This window comes from Canis aureus, chromosome 14 (assembly GCF_053574225.1).
Source record: "Canis aureus isolate CA01 chromosome 14, VMU_Caureus_v.1.0, whole genome shotgun sequence".
Classification (NCBI taxonomy): Eukaryota; Metazoa; Chordata; class Mammalia; order Carnivora; family Canidae; genus Canis; species Canis aureus.
In genome coordinates this window covers 57,065,705-57,073,089 of record NC_135624.1, presented here as the reverse complement: position 1 = coordinate 57,073,089, position 7,385 = coordinate 57,065,705, and the positions used below count along the sequence as shown (strand labels likewise).

The following is a 7,385-nucleotide window of genomic DNA, read 5'->3' as shown; positions in this document are numbered from 1 at the left end:
AAGGTATGTCAGGTCTTATTTCCTTCTAATGAAAGGGCAATGAAAATATTGCTCAAAATTCTTCCCTTTGGGATATTAACTCTTCTACATTGTCTTTTAGGAACATCCCTGAGCACTGTTCTAACATTGCAGAGGTCCATATTTCTGATATGCCATGCAGGATGGTCTATAAACCAAAGCAAGTTTAATTTTTTCCTTCTCTGTTAATCAGTCACTGGGAAATTCTAATGAGTTCATAGGTATAAATTAATGGAATGAATGAATTCACTTCATGATAGAAGGTTATTGCACATGCAAATTTATGACTTAGTACATGAGGTACACCCAAAACAATGATAGGTCCTCTTCTAAATCAAATTTCTAATTGGCAGAGCCCTCTAATTCCATGGTCAGAGTTGCAAGGGAGGCTGGGAAAGTAAATACCTGGTACTTCCCTTGAGAAGACAGGTCTAATAAGGGAGAAAATACCCCTACACTTGGAAATGGGTGTTCAAAATGTGGTGGATACCCACTAAGCATGAAAAATAATTATTGCAATATGTCCATAGGTCCTAGATGCAAGTAGAATTGGCATCTTAATTAAAGATATTGGAGGTAAAGAATCAAATAAGAGCATATTACATACTTTTTGGTAAAAGATAGTGATCAACAACACAAAACCAAAACCCAAATAGCCTAATCTAGATTATTCTCTCAAAGGAAGTTCAAAAAATCCACTGGAAAGAATAATTCATTTATCCATGCTATTTATTTACAGCATATGACATGATGACTTCATTGCTAAGCACTAAAGTTAGAACATTGCTTGCATTCCAGAGAGAAAGCTTGAAGAATCATATAATTTGAAGTCAGGCGGAACTTTATAATACAGACCCTCAGAGCATCGTCAAATATGAAGCTAGTCCCAAGTCTGTTGGGAGGCAAGTCTGTTGCTTACTGAATAGAAGTAAGCAGGGACAGTAAAATTAGAGATAAAAAAAAAACTCGATTCAAAGAAGGAGAGCATTTTGGTGTCATTAAAAAAGTGTTTGTCCAGAAATGCAATGAGCTATACTTGAGTGACCCTAATTTCTAATTCATTCCCGAATGGTAACTAAAGAACTTAAGGAGATGTCTTGGTTCTCTCTGGTCTGTAATGTTTACTAGGCATTGCATTTGCAGCGGCTAATAGACAGAAAAGATGAAAGAGTGAATATAATGAAAATGACAGAGTCATTGATTTTTTTGGTCAACGAATTCCAAGTTGATAAATTATTTCCAGGTCAGGCTTTCAGTCAGGTTGTAAAATGTTCTTCTGGCTGAAGTTTTTTAGAAGGCACTGTATCAGGCATCATTTATTTTATTTTATTTTATTTTATTTTATTTTATTTTATTTTATTTTATTTGCTTGTTTGGGAACATTTTTAAAATCAACTATATTGAACATAACTGACAAACTGCAGAAAGCACCCATTTTAAGTGCATAGTTCTTTTTTTTTTTTTTTAGAGATTATTTATTTATTTGAGAGAGAGGGAAAGAGCAGAAGCAGCAGAGAGGGGCAGATGGGAGAGGGAGAAGCAGATTCTCTGCTAATTAGGAAGCCTGAGGCAAGAGGCAGGGCTTGATCCAGGACTCTGGGATCTTGACCTGAGCTAAAGGCAGACGCTTAACTGACTGAGCCACCCAGATGCTCCTTAAGTGCAGTCCTATGAATTTTGGCAAATGTAAACAGGCACGTAACCGCTACCACCATCAAGATCTAGAATGCATTCATCATCCTAAAGTAATCTTTTGTTCCCCTTTCCATTCACCATCCCTCCTCCTGCATCCTAGTCATCCTTTATTTTTGACCTAAAAAACCCCTAACATTTATATTTTAAACCTTTCTTAATCTAATTAGGAAAAAAACCTAAAAAATAAAATAAAATAAAAAACAAACATTTGTATTCTAAACTTCTGGATGGACTTTTCCTTGTCTCTGCATCTCTTTACCTTCCTGAATTTGTCTTCTCGTAATGGCTGATAACAGCCTTCACAAGGTTAAAACCATTCTGCATTTGGCCAAACTTCATTATGTACGTCTTCAGTGTAATATTGTTAATTCTAAAAATGTTTGTATCTTTTTACCTGCCGTAGGAAAGAAATCACTTACATTTTTATATCTCTATATGGCAAATATAATTGAGAATTTACTTTGTGCCAGGCATTTTATTTAGTACCAGTGTCAAAAATATGGTGCTGACAAGATTAGCCAATTTCCCTGCCTTCATGGATAGTACATGTAAGTTGAATAAATTCGCTATAAACTAGACCCTTTATTCTATTGAATTCTATTGTATATCATGTACAATTTTATCACCAAAAATATTTTATATGTAAAAAAACCTTTGTATATTTTATATGCATATAATTAAATCCATATGATCATTAAGTACTTATAAATAATAATTACATATTGAATTATTGAATTTTCATTTACTGACTTCATTCAGTATTTGGTTGGTTTGAAGAAGTATATGATCTGTATAAATACACAATAGAAATATTTTGAAGACTAGTTCTAAGAGTTTTTTCATTAGAAATAATTAACAAAATATATGGCAACAAAACTCTTTCACTGACATCTGTTCATTTTCTTCCCTGATTCTGCCACCTTCCTCATCAATTTCACAGGTGAAAATATTTTTAAACTCTTCTGTTATTTCCCATAATATTCTGACATTTAAAATAAAAGAAAAAACTTTTGGGGTGCCTGGGCAGCTCAGTCAGTTAAGCATCTGCCTTCAGCCTCAGATCATGATCTCGGGGTCCTGGGACTGAGCCCCGTGTCAGACTCCCTGCTCAGCAGGGACCCTGCTTCTCCTTCTCCTTCCTGCTAGCCCTCTCTTGCTATCTCTGTCTCTCTTTCTCAAATAAATAAATAAAAATCCTTTTAAAATAAAATAAAAAAACTTTTAAAGACTAAGCTTCATTATAAATGTCTTTCTTCTCGGAGTCAAAATCAATTTTACAACAAAATATAGAAATGGCTTCACTGAATGTGTCCAAGCCAGGGAGCAAAACAGGCACAATCTGTATTATATGTTACTCGATGAAATAGAAATGGATGATAAACTGAATGAAAAAAATATACAAGCAAAGATGGAATCCAGCCAAAGAGCTAGTAAATGGAAGGTTGTAATTAAGCAGGCACCTAGTGGATTAGAGGAAATTAGACCGCTGTTGCTGTGTTTCTGCTGCCAGCACAGAATGCTTTTTTAACTCAAAATAGTCAACAGGCTACCAAGAGGACTGTAATTATATATTTTTAATTTTATTTCACAGGGTATGATTGCAGGCAAGATAGAATCAACAAAAATTGAGAAAACTGCCTACTATCAATGATATTAAGTTTGATAAGTATATCTATGTGAGAAGAGTTATTCAATTTTAACTTTGAAAAGTTAGATTGCTTATTTATTTTAATTTCAGTCATATGACATTCAGTCAAAGCCTCCCAGATAAAAATCGAAAGGTAAATATGTGAAGAATTTCATTGCCAGTATCCTGCACAAGAAACATCTGGCATCATAATCCTAAAATAACATATATAGAGAGCAAATGCCTTGAGCTGAATAAATAAATTCAAAGCATCTCAGGCTAGAGCATCTACATTTTGAATTAACTCAGTTTCCTTAGGAACTCTGATTGAGAACTAGCTTTTAGGGAAATTCTAAAACTCAAGAGTTTTCAGACTTGTCTTTTAGCTTTCTCTTCCATTGGTGAACTGTCCTCATCATGCCAACCCTGCCACCCACCAGGGTTTCTATAACTCCTTTTCAGTTATTTCCCATAGGCTCTCCCAACACTAGTTTCCCACGATACTCCGTAAGTGGCTCCAGTCTTAATGTCAGAAACAAACCCGACAATTTAAATCCCAATAGTTAAATCACTCACTTTCTTTAGGTGCTACTTGTTCTCAGAAAACATCTACTTCCAGATATTACAACTGCAGACTAAGCGGGAAAGGATAACTAAGGCAAAGACATTAGGGGATGGAAGAAAAAAAAAGTTCCAGAAATCAATGCCTTGTCTACTAATCTCTGGCCAACCTTTTTCTCATTTTCCCCCCAGATTATGTGATAGATCTGCCTGCTTCGTTTTCCACCGACATCATCAATTTTAACATTACGACTTGTTTGTGACTTGTTCTAATTCAATCAACCAAGTTGCTATTGAACATCTAAAATTATATAATTTTAGATTTGGAAAGCACTTTGGAGATGATTTTAGCTAACTACTTTCATTTAAAATATGATGATATTGAATCCTTGAGCTATAAAGCAATTTGCATAGGATAGCACAAGTTAAAGCTGGAAGACCTGTGTCTCCCGATTTTCAGCTTAGCTCCTTTCCTTGAGAACAATGAAAATGGAAACAATGAATTGCTTCATGCTCGTCAATTCAAGGAAATGAAAATGTTTATTGAACACATATTTTTCTTCATTTAAGAGCAAAATAATGTTATTATGACTATGGAGAAAATATTCTGTACATCATATTATTATTATTATTATTATTTTATTTATGATAGTCACAGAGAGAGAGAGAGAGAGAGAGGCAGAGACACAGGCAGAGGGAGAAGCAGGCTCCATGCACCGGGAGCCCGACGTGGGATTTGATCCCGGGTCTCCAGGATCACGCCCTGGGCCAAAGGCAGGTGCCAAACCGCTGCGCCACCCAGGGATCCCTGTACATCATATTATTAACAGAGGGAATTTTGCAAAGATAGATAACTAGGACATTTCACTTTCTTTTTGTGTATAAAACCAGAATATCCCCAAGTCCTGCAGCCTTCCAGAGTTGCCCTTCATTAGTATCTTCACAAAATTAACTGAAGCTTCCATTCCATGAAACTTGAGAGGAGGTCCCATCCTTCCTCTCACTATTTCTGAACCTTCCTGAGATGCCATACAAAAGAGTCACAAAGAAGGAATATATAGACTTTCCCAGATACTTTAAATCCGGATCCTGACTCAATTTTTGATTATTCAGTAAGACCCAATGCTGCCCCAAGTTGCTTGGGTTTTCTATATGTCATATCATCCCAAAACATTTGTTTAATTTTTACCTAGCAGTGGTATAAGAACTTTATATGGACTAACTGATTGATTTAATCCTGAATACAGCTCTGTGGATTAAAGTACACTTTATCCCCATTTTGGTGCTAAAGTAAATGATGTTGTAGTTATGGCCCGAAGGTAGTTATGTTGCTGGAGCCAAGATTTGAACCGAAGTAAGTCTGCCTACAAAGGCTGCATTCTCACACATGCAGGACAGACTGCTTCTACTTCATTTCCCAAGGTACAACTAACAGAATGCTGTTGTGCAAATCTACCAAATCCATGGTACACTGGGGCATAATTACTGCAGCACAAAAAATAAAGATTAAATATTGAATGACAGCCATTATCGTTTCTAAATTCCTAGCCATCTCTGCTACAAAGAATCTCTACTTTCTATTCTTTGTTCTTCAGTTTCTCACATTCTTGTTTCCCTTTTATTTTATTATTTTTAAATTTTTTTGTTTGTTTCTCACTGTCTTTGATCAGGTCTTTACTTAAAATTAGCTGTCCAAAATGACTGACTTTTATGGAATAAACAAATATAAGTTTTTAGGCAGCGGGCTGCTTCTCTTCCGTGGTGGGTTTCTTTTCTGCAGGTTTCTTGTCAGCTGCTGGTTTCTTGGTAGCTGCAGCCTTTTTTCCTACCAAAGGTTTCTTCGGCTTTTTCACACCAACAGCCTTCTTTCTTTTCTTCCCTACCATGGGCTTCTTGCCTGGAACCCCCTCTCATCTGATTTGGCTTCTAAGGCCGCTGCTGCCTTATCCATCCGGAGTTTGTGATTCTTGGCCTGGTGAAGAATGGTGTTCCAGCGCATGGTCTTTGCTACGGGTTTAGTTTCAACATGAGTCTTAGGTTCTTCAGTGGATTCTTCTTCAGGACTCTACGATGAATCCTCTTGCGTGGTGCTCGGAGGGCTCTTTGGATCCCTGGCCTTTTCAAGATTCTGCTAAGGTCTGTATTAAGCATCTTATGCATGGGAAGGTTGTAGTTACTCTTGAGGGAGGCAGCCTTAGGCCAAGTGCCATACAGATCATCTAACTTGCAGAAAGCACTTTCAGTCCAAATGCAGAAACGTCCCACATGCCCACCAGGAGCAAGTTTCAGAATGTTCAGTTTGCTTACATTAAGTAAAGTGATTCCAGGGATGTCTCTGATGCCTTGATGATACCATTGTCTTCATTGTAGATGATGCAGGATCCCCTGCGCTGGATAGGACGACGGTTTCTCATTTTGCCCTTGCCAGCTCTCATTCTCTGGGAGGCATAGACCTTTTTGATATCATTCCAGGCTTTAAGTTCCTTAAGAAGCAAAACCTCCTCCTTGGTCTTCTTGTAGCCTTCAACTTTATCTTCAACCACCAAAGGAAGCTCAGGAACTTCTCAACACGGTGACCTTTAGACATGACCAGTGCTGGTGAGGCTGAGGCAGTCAGGGCAGAGCAGATGGCATATCACTTTTGTGTTGTGTTCACTCTGCGGTGCCAACGGCCAGGTTGGTGCAAACACGCAGCCTCCACGACGCATATTTCCAAAAGCACCCTGGCCAGAATGGTGAGGCCCCCACCTCGAACTCTGGGCACTGGACCCCTGGCTCTGCCTGTACCCCAAGACTCAGCACTGGTTTGATAACCTGCTGATTCACTGACAGCATATGGCTGGCTGTCGTTTTTGTGCAAGTTGCTGTGAACAAAGTTCACAACATCCTGTCAAATGGGAGCCTTAAACACAGCAGGCAAGGTAACATTTTTGCCAGATGATTCCCTCTCTTCGGAGTACACAGATATCAAGGGACGAGCACGTGCCATCGCGGGGAGAGGAGAGGGCCTCTTGTTTCCCTTTTAAAGCCATCTTTTCCCATGTTGCTTCTTGCCTTGACTCTTTGGAGAAAACCACTTTTCTCTCCTGAGTCTTCAATAGACAAAGGACAATTCAAATGTTATCCTCTTGTTTTAAATGAAAAGTATTTCTTTTTTGTCCCTTCAAAATCAAAATCTATTATTTTAAGTTTCCTTTTTAAAAAATTCATCTTTTTAAAAAATTCTGCTTTTCTTTCTAAAATGAGAATGTGACTATAGTTCAATTTTGGTTGACATTCTTCTTACCACTGCATGTGTTTTACCAAAAGAACAGATTGTTTTGAAATTAAAAGAAATTATTCTAAAATTATAAAGTTCGAAATATTCTTAATTTTTTAAAGTGTCAATATGAAAATCGACAGCTATCTAGACACTAAAATGTAATACAGTGATACATTTAAGAACTCTAATAGTAGAGGGTCCATTCTACTTTTTCTTCCTGGA

General features: G+C 37.3%; 1 pseudogene; it reads right to left on the bottom strand.

Annotated features, from left to right (window-relative positions):
- Positions 1–5,634: 5,634 nt before the first annotated feature.
- On the bottom strand, positions 5,635–6,899 carry LOC144282964 (large ribosomal subunit protein uL4 pseudogene; annotated as a pseudogene).
- Between the last annotated feature and the right edge of the window lie 486 nt (positions 6,900–7,385).